Source organism: Ochlerotatus camptorhynchus, unplaced genomic scaffold, assembly GCF_037179485.1.
Source record: "Ochlerotatus camptorhynchus isolate MF236.1 unplaced genomic scaffold, CSIRO-AGI_Acam_v1.1 ptg000146l, whole genome shotgun sequence".
Taxonomy (NCBI): Eukaryota; Metazoa; Arthropoda; class Insecta; order Diptera; family Culicidae; genus Ochlerotatus; species Ochlerotatus camptorhynchus.
Window position 1 is genome coordinate 2,413,483 of NW_027040636.1, and position 13,156 is coordinate 2,426,638.

Consider the following 13,156-nt stretch of genomic DNA (forward strand, 5'->3'; position numbering starts at 1 on the left):
ATCACTAGATGAATGTGAAACGTCATTCCAAATATAAGGACCGTACATAAATCTTCTTGTTTCATCTTTCTTTCATTTAACGTCGGTCTTTGTTCCACAATCTAGTGCCAATCACCGACGGACATCGATTTCCATCCATTGACGGCAATCGAATGTGCAAGAAGGCAGCTTCCACACCTGCGTAGGATATCGCACCCATTCAACACACATGAGCCGGGACCAACGGCTTTACTTCCCTTCCGAAGGAAGACGTGACCAGAGATTTGTATGCCTCAGAAAAATGGACGCCTGTTTTCCGATGTGCTTGAAATCCTCGCTTTTAGGGCTTTGCTTGTTGGATCCTTGGTGAGCTCCACCACAGTTGACGCATTTGGACGCCACAACTTCATCCGTAGCACATTCGGAGGTAGCATGTTGGCACTGTGTAACAGCGATGGCCGCCACGGTATAGCTCCCAGCGGACGATGATGGAATTGATGAAGCGCATGGCTTTCAGTGCGTTGAGCGTCACCGTTCCCTTTTGGAAGTGTGCCAGGAAAAGACAATCCGGATACGCCTTTACATTTTCGTCATTCCTTGTCATCCGATACACGGCACTTGGGGCCAACTTGTACCGGTTCCTGATTTCAGCTTCGATAAACTTCGGGTCGAAGTTCGGTAGGCCCCTGATTCTCACCGGAAATGTCGTGGGTGAAGAATAATACCCAAAGGCTTGGTAGCCATCATAATGAAGTAATGAAGTTGAGATATAATGGCAATCAAGCCTTTGGGGATTTTCCTTATTAGAGAGTTTTATAAAGATTTTTTCCTTTAGTTTACTTAAATCTTTGGTTTTTATTAGTTAGGCAGGTTCCGATTCTACACGTTTTAGTTTCATTTTTATACCTGTGATCTTGACATTTTTACCTAGGGGATGAGTACTGAGGGGGTTAGATTTGAACTGCATGAGAAACGTTTCTGAAAATTTTCAGCCAAATAAAAAAGATACGAAAATTAATGGATTTGCGAATTCGTCTGCAATCGCTCTACGGGAAAAATGTAAATTAAGATAAAATTGTAATATTGTGCCACAATTTTGGCGAAATGCGTGGAATTAGGCGCTGCGCAGAATTATGGCTCATTGCGGTATATTCTCTTACTGTAAATCTGTCATTTTTAGCCTATGTGCACTATTTAATGAATGGAAACCATAACATGAGTTCCCGCATAAACAATAACCATAAGAAGCACCTAACCACCAATTCGGGATATCATCCCAACTCTTTATGGTATAGTATCTCCAGGGCTGTTACAACAGGCGCGGATTTCGCGAATTTCGTGGATTTCGCGATTTTCGCGGATTTGAACTTTCAGTCGCGAAAATCGCGGAAACATTAAATCATGTCGCGAAAATCGCGAAGGGACTGATGTGCTGTCACAAAAATTGTGGAATTCCTTGTATCCGTCCCGGACAATTTGGCTGTCATTAATTTTGTTGTTCATTTGGCTCTCAATTTTTTACCGGTTCAAACCATTTTCACGGAAATTCCCTGAGGTCTGTCCAATGTGAGACATTTTCCTTTTTTCCAACATGAACATAGCATTTTTCGTTGTCAAATCATAAACGAATCGTATATATGCTAGTAATTGTCATGTATACCGGATATTCTAAGGTTCTAAAAATCGTCCTGGAGTTCAGTTGATTTGTTCTACTATATCAACCAAGGCTGCAATAATGTCTGTAGTATCGAAATATGTCCAAACAGATTCAAAGTGTCTATGTGGATTGTACCCGACCTATTGCTAGGTATACATGATGTTATAGGTTCGGAAATCATTCTGGAGATCAGATTATTTTTCTACTAGACTATATATGCCCAAACAAATTTGCCTTGTCTATGTGGATCATGGCAACCTATTTCCGTGTATGCGAAATGTTCTAAGATTTCCAAATCGATATTTCGATACTACAGATATTATCCAGGCTTTGTTGATCTAGTAAAACAAATTATCTGAACTGCAGGACGATTTGGAGAACCTAGATCATCTGGTATACGTGGAAATAATTAAACATTATCCATATAGACACTATGAATCTATTTGGATATATTTTGATACTACAGACTTTATCCCAGTCATGGTTGATCTAGTAGAATAAATCATCTGAACTCCAGAAAGATTTCTTCTTCTTCTTCTTCTTCTTATTCACATTTCAAGCTGATTGATTATTGCATATTAGCTTATTGCGTGCTCTCAACTTAGTGTTCTACTAAATGTACTTCCACAGATAATATTAATTGAGAGCTTTCCATGCCAATACCAATGCATGAATTCGTATATTGTGTGGCAAACACAATGATACTCTACACCCAGGGAAGTCGAGAAAAGATTCCCTCGACCGGACCGGGAATCAAACCTGCCGCCTCCGGCTTGGTAATATCGTACCTTTACTGACTAGACTATGAGGCCCAGAACGATTTGGAGAACTTAAAACATCTGGTATACATTACAATATTTAATGCATGATCCACATAGTGTCATGCTGTGTCAGTGCATCTGTATGGAAATATTTCGATACTAAAGACATTGTCCCAATTCCCAATATCGGTTGATCGGTTGGACGATTTGAAGAACCTTGAACATCTGGATTACTCGGAAACAGATCATGCATGATCCACATAAACACATTGAATCTGATTGAATATCGATACTACAGACATTATTGCAGTCTTGTTTGATATAGTAGAACAAATCAACTGATGTTCTGGAGGATTTGGAAACCCTATAATTTCCGGTATACATAGTAATAAGTCGTGCATGATCCACAAAGTCACATATATTCGATTCGGTTATGATTTGACAACGAAAAGTGCTAGGTTCATATTCACGCAGAAAAATGGATTTTTGTTTCAGGGCCTAATGTATTTTGTTATTGATTCAAACATATTGTATCACTATTTCAACGAAACATATTTTTGAATCAACAAAATGGTTTTTAGAATCAACAAACAGATTATTGACTCTACAACCGGTTTGCTGATTCAAAAATATTTTTCTTTGAACTAACCGAATAATATATTTGAATCAATACCAAAAATATATTAGGCCCTGAGCCAAAAATATATCCATTTGAATTTAAAAATCATTTCTCTGTGTGTTAGAAATAAAAAAATATCATGAAAATGTCTCACCATTGGACAGACCCCAAGAATATCCGTGTAAATACACAATCGCGACGTGACCAACAAGCGTGACTTATGCAGTTCAGCTGTTCAAATTTCGGTAAAAATTACCGAAGTCGGCAGTAATTTCTAAGTGTGTAAGCGGGCTCTTCGCAAACTATATCTGCCTTAGCACAAATACCAAATGGCAACTGTTCAAATGTATCAATATAGGGGAAATGGCTCTAATGTTGGCTTATGGATCTAAGATTGGGCCCATCGCTAAAAATCTTCTATTTATCAATTTTATCTATATGAACGCGTCATTTGAACGGTACTAATGGCTATTTTGGTCGCTATTGAAAATTTAGTCGTTTGCTGAATTTATGGATGGGCCCAAATTACGGGCATTTACGCCGACATTACATCCATTTCCCTTATAACTTGCCTCATCAAATGTATATGCAAATTTCCAAAAAAATACTTGCACACATTAATTTAATTCAAGTAATTAGAATTTTGCAATTATTTCAATATGCTCTATATCAGCCATATATTTTTTTTCGAGAAATGACGTACAATTAAATAAGCCCATATCCCACTCACTTGGCAGGCTTCAGAATCATTCAGTGAGCAGTGCGCTCTACACCCTAAACTTTATACTTTAGCCATTGAGTGTTCATTAATCACAATAAAATACTGTGACAGAGCGTGGACTTGAAGTTAATAGAGTATTAAATAATCTAGGTCCTATTTAGGATTATATCTGAAAAATCCAAATTTGACCAACACCCACCAATTCAGGGAACATTAATATTAACAAAATCAAACTTAATCCAGACACAAATAATTAAACCGTCAGGATGGTAAAACGGGGGGTGATCGTGGATCGAAACACAAAAGATCGATTCTTTTGATTTTTTAATCGATCCCAACACCACAAAAATCGACTGGATCGACCCTTTTCATTCGATTTTTGTTTTGATCCAAAAAGAAAATTTCAGTTCATTTGCATTTGCAATTTAATATGGATTTTTGTTTTGTCTTCACCTTTGCATATCATTTACCTTGAACATGGATTCTGCCAAACATGGGCTCCATTGTTGATTCTAGACCTTTTTTAGTCTTCAGCTCATGCTCGGGCAGTTAAAATTGTGCCTGAGCAGATCTATAGTACCGAAAGAGTATACGATAATATGAACACATCTGTCCCCTCACCAAAACCAACCGGAGGCAAAATGTTAAGGAAAGTTATTAAGCTACATAAGTACAAACATTCACTTCGTATGACATATTTCAGGTTCATCAGTCCTCTGCTATATCAGAACTGGATCACCATGGGGGCATATCGACAGAATTTAAAAATTGCTTGTATTTGACTGTTTTCCCACGTTCTGTCAATCCTTTTCAAGCATAAGAGAAAATCCGCAGTGAATATCCCCATGTATACCCCATTGCTCAAGACTTTTTATCAAGAATGGTAACAAATGTTCCCTCAGAGCGGCTATTCTCTAAAACTGGTGGAACCACACTGAATCGATATCGGCTCAATGCAAAACGCATGGCTCAATTAGCTTTCTTGAGGTCCTTTTCGAATGAGTTTTGGGATATCTGAATTAAGTACTTTCCGTACTTACCTGCTTTTACACTCCGACTATCTAATCGTTTTGTTTCATATGTTTTTTAAATCGTTAATTTAATACAAATAAAACGAATATTATAACCTGTTAAATCACTCACCTAATCAAGTATCCTGAGCAAAAACTTCCACATGTCAAATGAAATCCAGATAGTCATTTACTATATTCTCATGATGTATGTATGTTACACTCACAATTTTTACTGCATACGTACACTAATAAAAATTCAATGATTATTTTTTGACGTAGGACTGCGTCTTCCATTTCTATATGGGGGTACACTTTGTGAAAACTGAAAATGGAACATGTAACAAATTAAGAAATATTTTGAACGTTAATAACTCAGCTGCCCCTGGTCCAATTTCAATAATTTTATCACCAATCGATCAGAAATATGGCTACGCATCGCCACAATGCTTCCGAATGTTGATTTTCAACAAGAAACTATTGAAAAACTGGTAAATGTCCAGCATTGTCCAAAAGCGTCGAATTAACTAACAAATTAACCATTTACCTACATGCATATGCTGCTTCCCCAGCACAGTCGTCAGAGAGGGGCTGTCCATAAACTACGTAGACAGTTTAGGGGGGGGGGGGGGTTGACAATTATCCACGGCCCATACAAATTTTAAATTTTTTGTATGGACAATTGTCTACGCAGGGGGAGGGGGGGGTCAAGAATCCCAAAAAAAATGTCTACGTAGTTTATGAACAGCCCCAGAGTAGTAAGTAGACGAAACAAGTCGAAGTGGCATTCGCCTCCGATCCTCGGGCGCGTGCGAATAGGTAGGATGGAATTGCGTAATATTTTGCACACTCATCGCCATACTCAGAACCACACGCTCCCAACGACAACACCACTGTGTGGTGGTGTTCGGTCGTCGAAATTAGTAGCAGCAGTAGCAGTGCTTTCGGCGTGTGGCGTTGAAAATTGTTCTCCAGTAACAAAAGGCTGCCTGCAAGCAGCGATCTGCAGAGCCCACATAAGCAACCATCAAAGAAGGAAGAAGCTGCACCGCTATGCTATGGATCGGAATCAGTAGCTCTTCGTGATTCGCTGCGGGTCTGTCATCAATGCCAAGCGTGTCACCCTCGCTCCAAACAACATACAGCTCGACAGCCTCAGCCGTGTTGAACACCCAGCTCAGAATTACTCAACCATCACTACAAAACGGTCCTTTTCAGAGCCACCAAAAATTTGTTAAAGAGTATTATTTGGACATTGGTCAAGGTCATCAGTTCCCGCAAGCAGCTAGCTATCAAGGCTCAACCTGTCTATAGAAGGTGTGGAATTGTAGGCCTGAATATATTGGTGCAATTAGATTTTCCTCGGCTTTCATTCCGCACGATTCGTTTCTTTCGTTTAATCAATCATCGCTGTAGTGACGTGGAAAAGATTGTTTCAATCGGCGCTTACATATGAAATTTAATGTGAATTATAGAATTTTTTGTATGTTACCAAAATGTATGAATGGTTTGCCACTAAATGGTGAGATAATTTATTGATTATTGAATTATCACACTGTATACCATGAAAAAGCAGCCTGTTTGTGAGTTTTTGCCTGTTTTCAAGTAAGGAGTTATCATAAAAAACAAATCGCCAGCTGGTATTTCCCGGCGACTTTACAAATAAATAAAATCAAACAAAATCATCATGCAGAACTAGCTAGGATTGGTTTTACTTCATATTTCACAAAATTGCTTTCGAGTGTTAAGACATCGTCTCCTGCAAAGTTTACATTCAGGCTTGCTTCCACTCACTTGCTATAAAAACACGATTTTCTGAATTTTGGAATCATTAGATGTTATAATGATATGTTGTACTTGTGAGATACAAGAAGAGGTTGAAATGCAAGTGTTTGACATATGAAACCTTTGACTATATGTTTTTAGTATTACTTCTACGTGAAGTCAACGATTTACATAGTTGAAGATGCTAATTTCAAATAACAGACTGTAGTGGTAATTTTTATACGATAGATGGAGTAGATGAAAGCATAGAGTTGATAGTTCCGTTAGAGTACGGCAGTGTGAAGATTGTATATAGATATTAGAATAGCGAACTAGGACAACTTTTAAGGAAGGTACAAATCGGTTTTTTCATCTCTCTTTACCAAACTCCCCCTTTGGAGAGGGATGGTGAGGGGTGTCCCCCCCCCGCCACCACTGGCAAAAAGAGATGAAAACCGACCCGTTCAAGTACCAACTGTGTGTTTGAAACAGTTCTACCGATTTTTACCGCACTTCAATTGTTATTTGAAGGAAGGCATCCAGTCGTAGGTTTGGAAATTGCAACTATTGTTTACCCCTACCACGATATGTGCTCCTGTCATCGTCGACTTGACGATCTCGAGGGGACACGGGTGGGGTAGGGTTGCTACTGTACCTTTCGACCATTGACAGTAATTGATGGTATGCTCCCATCCAGAGTTATGTACTTTGACTATATGTTTTTAGTATTACTTCTACGTGAAGTCAACGATTTACATAGTTGAAGATGCTAATTTCAAATAACAGACTGTAGTACTCTAACGGAACTATCAACTCTATGCTTTCATCTACTCCATCTATCGTATAAAAATTACCACTACAGTCTGTTATTTGAAATTAGCATCTTCAAATATGAAACCTGTCAAATTTGCTTTCAGATAGGCACAATCAGCGATTTTACGTCTCGCGAGCGCTCACTCTGAGTGAACGCTCACGAATCATAAAATCGCTTATTGTAACACTGTGGTAGCGAAATTGACAGGTTTTATGAGTCAAACACTTGCCTTTGATCCTCTTCTTGTATCTAACAAGTACAAAATATCATTATAACATCGAATGATTTCAAAATTCAGAAAATCATTTTTTTATAGCAACTGAGTGGAAGCAACCCTGTTTACATTTTTCCCTCTTCCAACACATACATCAGGGCTAGATAGATCTCCACAGGATCTATAGAATCCACGCAATTTCAAAAAACCAAAATGCACAGCATTACAAAAAGAGGTCAGGTTTCGACCAATAGCACATAGATTTTAATTCTAAACAAGCCAAACGATTGGAAATTTATCAACCAATCTGCTAAAATGATCACTTAATTAGTTTTCAATAGATCACTATTGAAAAATACCAAATGCCCAACTGTTGCAATGGTGATCAAAGTTCTCACCGAATGTCTGAAAACAGCGCATTCCCTAACACAGACTTAAAAATCGAATTCGATGCGGTCCCACTGAACGGTGCTCATTCAATCACCGTAAGTGGTGGTGTCCAATCCAGCAGCAGCAGGAGTTCTTTCAACAACAACAATAACAACAACAACAACAACGAAAGGCTGCCTGCAAGCAGTGAGCTGCAGAGCTCATATGAGCAACCATAGAGAAGGAGGAAGAAGTCCCACCGCTAGGCTAGGATCGGAATCAGTAGCTCGTCGTGCTCAGCTCAGCATTACTCAACCATCACTACAAAACGGTCCTTTTCAGGACCACCATAAATTCAGTGCCAACATTTCAAAGGGGCGTAATTGCTTTTGTAAACAATGACTTTAGTCGTCAATTTCTCGCGAATGAAATCTTACCTCTCCAAAATTACAATGCTAGCTGTTAGAAGAAACATTCCTCTACCTGCTGGTGTGATTATTTTTCATGAGTGAGCTTTTATTCGCGATAAATCGACGGCTAAAGCCATTGTTTACAAATGCAATTACGCCCCTTTGAAATGTTGGCACTGAATTAGTTAAAAGTATTATTTGGACATTTGTCAAGGTCATCAGTTCCCGCAAGCAGCTATCTATCAAGGCTCAACCTGGTCTCTATAGAAGGTGTGGAATTGTAGGCCCGAATGTATTGGTGAGATTAATCATCGTCCGACCATTTTCCAGAACACGCTGGTAGGAAGTGTTAATCAGTGTTGGCAAAATCATCAATCAAATGATATTTTTCCGCTTTCATACGGTCTCAATATCACGCGTGATATTGGAACAAAATATTATGCTTGATATTGATTTTACAAGCTCCTTTGATATTGCGAGACTATTCACAATGTGCAAAAATCAAGCGGAGAGTTGACTAGACACAAACATGATTCCGTTGCACATCGTTTTCTTAGAAAGAGAAAGTATAGTTTGCTACCTCTTTTTACTGTTCACCGATGGCAGACACGAAGTGACTGCTGCCAGCCGTTATTGAAGTTTCGGTTGCGTTCGGGTGTAAAGCAAAAACCATTAAACTCAATCTCACCACAGTTTGTTGAGATTTGCAGCTGGTGAGTTTTGTTTTGTTAGCTTGATATTCCGAGCTGCGATATCACAGCTTGCAAAATCAACCGTAGCTGTATGTTTGTTTTTTTTTGTCTACGAAAATCAAGTGTGATCTTGGGAATTGGTGAGATTTGATTTTTTGATATTTTCCCAACACTGGTGTTAATAATCCATATAGAATTTGAGAGAAGTGGGAATAATTCGCTTTGGGTGTAAATTCAGTCCCCAGAAAGCCAATAAAATCAAATTTGTGAGAAAATTAGCTCTCACGAGTTCAATCTCTCGAAGTCCCTCCATTTTTTACATATTCTGCACAAACGATACTTTCCGCCCCGCCCCATTCATATAATTCGAAAGGAAATCCTGTGAGGGGTGAATACACTTTAATACCAAAATGCACAAAACTTAAAAATTCATAAATAACAAAAAATCAAAATACACCTTTTAAAGTCGGGTAGATGAATCGAAAATACTCAAGTTGACAGTCCCTTGGATTCTCTTCATAAACTTCCTTTTGAAATTAATACTACAAATTTGATACGCTTACAAATAAAAAACGGAAAGAGTTAAGATAATTGATGATTGATCAATTAAAAGAACTAAATCAGGCATAACATTTGATAACGGCACAAAAGCATTTGTAAACAAACTGTCTAAGGCCCTTTACACATGAACCAAAGTACGCCCACGCAAACCAATACCACTTTCGGTAAGGTGATAGAAGCCAGAAAGGCCGAAAACCACAAAGGCCGAAAGCAGAAAGGTCGAAAACCAAAAAGGCCGAAAATTTATCAAAAACTGAATTTGTTGAAAACCACATCGAAACAATATGTTAGCCATCCCTAATAAAACAATACCATAAACGAATGATAACCCAAATCATAAAACTATTCCACAAAAGGTTTAGATGATACCATGAACACGTCATTAAGCAAAATAAGGCGTAACATTTGATAACGGCACAAAAGCTTTTGTAAACAAACTTTTTAAGGCCCTTTACACGCTAACCAAAGTACGCTCACGCAAACCAACAACATCATCGGATAGGGGCAACTCTCACTGTTCCGAAAGTGGTATTGGTTTGCGTGGGCGTACTTTGGTTAGCGTGTAAAGGGCCTTAGAAAGTTTGTTTACAAATGCTTTTGTGTCGTTATCAAATGTTACGCCTGAAATAACCATAACACTTTTATTAGGGTTTCTGCTCGCACAACTGACTCGGCTCGTTGGTACAAACTGGAACTTTAGTTCAATACAAGCTTGCAAATACTCATTACAGCTAAAATGCTATTTTTCGGATTTATGATGTTATGAGATATTTTAATGATAATTGTTATTTACAAGATGCAAGAAAAGAAGGTAAAGTGTGTGTATGACACATAAAACCTGTCAATTTTGCTTTCAGAGGGTCAGAATAGCGATTAGCTGTAACGATGAGCAACGCGATGAGCGAGCAATCAGCGATCATAAAATCGCTAGTTGTGACCTTCTGCTAGCAAAATTGACAAATTTTATAAGTCATACACAAACTTTTCCACCTCTTCTTGCTTCTTACAAATTAAAATTATCATTATAGTATCTCGTAGTTTCATAATTACGAAAAATAGCATTTTAGCTGTAATGCGCAATTACAAGCCTTGGAGACGAACCAGCCCAGGGCTGAAAGTCTCCTTAACAAAGATATAAAAAAAATAAAAAATTACAAGCCTGCTTCAATAATGTAATTTAATTAATTAAATTGCTTTTTCGGCCTTTTGTGATTCGGCCTTTCATGATTCGGCCTTTTGTGTATTTCGGCCTTTCGTAGTACTCCCGGTAAAACATTATAAAATAGATAGGGTTAACTACCCCATTTCCGGTCTATTAAGCACAACCCGCTCTTAGTCTTTAATAATCTAGCGCAGTTTAGCACCAAACGGAATGTTATTATCACTGATGGCTTCCAAATTTATTTACCTTTCCGTACGCGTAAGATTTGATAAAGAGAAACCAATCGTTGAGATATTGTCAAAAGTCTAACACTGCTTCTTGACGCCAAACTCGGCCTGCGGATTCTAAACTCGGCCTAACGCATTGAAACGCCAATGAATTCACTTCGGCCTATCGGATGAAGCTAAAAATTGATTCGGTCGGAGCGCTTCTTTTGTTTTTGGGAATAACGGGTGCAAACCTTCATATCATGCGTTCTCGTTGACTTCGTTCCGTAGCTTATTAACTAAAGTATCGCACCAAACGCATAATTGACTTGTTAACTCTGAAATCATGGATTTATTTGAAGTTTTCTGCTCGATAGGCCCAAAAAGGGCGATTAGGCCGAAGTAGTTCTCTACCCTACTTGATGCTAAAAAGTAACAACATCTGTTAAAAACTTGACACGTGCTAGTCATTGGTTCATTTGCATCATAGTTTGTGCGAGAAGCCGGGATAATGAAGAAAGAGTGGGTTCGCAAATTTACTCGTCATATGTTAATGTTCATCTGATGTTGTAGACTTACACAGCCGGCACCGGTGGTGTAGTGGTAAGCGTGACTGCTTTCTAACACCCCAATGGGTCTGGGTTCAATCCCAGCCGAGGTCGGTGGGATTTTTCTGAGGCATAAAAATCTCTGGTCACGTCTTCCTTCGGAAGGGAAGTAAAGTCCCGGCCCATGTGTGTTAAATGGGTGCGATATCCTACGCAGGTGTGGAAAAAAGCTGCCTTCCTGCACATTCGGTTGCCGCCAATGGATGGCAATCGATGTCCGTCGGTGATTGGCACTAGATTGCGGAACAGAGACCGACGTTAAATAAAGGAAAAATCTGTTGTAGACTTGGACCGCAGTTAATGTCCGGTCAATACAGCCCTAGAAACGTCACGGCGAATACATGTAAGTTGTAAGTTGGAAATTATCATTATTATAACGTGAAAATTTTGACGGTGGTTGAATGGTAATTGTGACTGCTTTCTCAACCAAGTGTGTGTGAGTTCAATCCCAGCCGTAAGTCGTTTGGAATTTTCTGAGGTAAAAAATCTAATGCATGGTAATGCTTGGTCCCAAATCTGTATTTAGAAAGACAAAAATGTTTGCGCTCAAACCATTTCTTTTCGGTAAACGGTGTCTCCGGGAAAGTTTTTAGATATTTTTTGGCCCATCTTTTAATGTAAGTGAAATTAGAGTGGTCCCTATGGTTCTTGTGTTCAAAATATAAACTTTTTAGTTATATAAGATAGACCACCTTTATGCTTCGACAAAGTTGAAGAACAATTTATAATGGATTTAAAAAGGTAACTTAGGGTGTCCCCTAAAGAACAGATTTTTCGCATTTACTTTTTATGCATTGCAATCTGCAATGCTGCGACAACACCTGACAGACTGACCGGGGTACCTACTGGTAACGGTTTCAGGAAATTATTATTATCACATCGAAAAACAGTTCATTTCGGATAGTTCACAATAAAACGAATCAAAAGCACACAGCTAGAGATATATGAAAAATTTATATTTCCTCTTCTATATGACACATAATCAACAATAAAATAAATACACAGTAAATAACGAATACTTTTCAGCGGCTAAAATAAATTTTATCGAATAACAAGTTCAATCAGGTTCTAAACGTCATCAGGACGATACAATCGCAATAAGGTAATTACTGCCGGTGCAAATTATTGGTCCATTTTTGATTTGTAAAACAACAACCGAGGAGTATTGATCGGATCACTTCCATGCCTACATCGGTGAACATTTAACGGCAGTGTACGATCCAGCCGCAGACTATAATAGCATAGCAGACTAGAGAGACGGTCTCGGTGTGTCTTGTTTGTTGCTTGTGCAGTAATTTATGGCGTTTCCGTTATGATGAAGAATCGTTTGCTACATTATCCATGATGACTTCTGAAATCCAATTTCATGCTACATGGAGTACGATAGTTCGACTTGTTCGTATTTCAACACTACATCGATTTTAGGTTTCCCAATTCACACTTTTGGTTCCATTGAGAATAGAAATGAAACTCGGTATTTTTTATCATCGATAGTATTCTGCACGGGAATCGTTTGCCGAACAAAGTAAACCAGATTTTGGTACGATTTCCATTAGATCAAAATACACTTCAGCTATGTTTGTCTATTTATAAATCAATAAGTTCTACA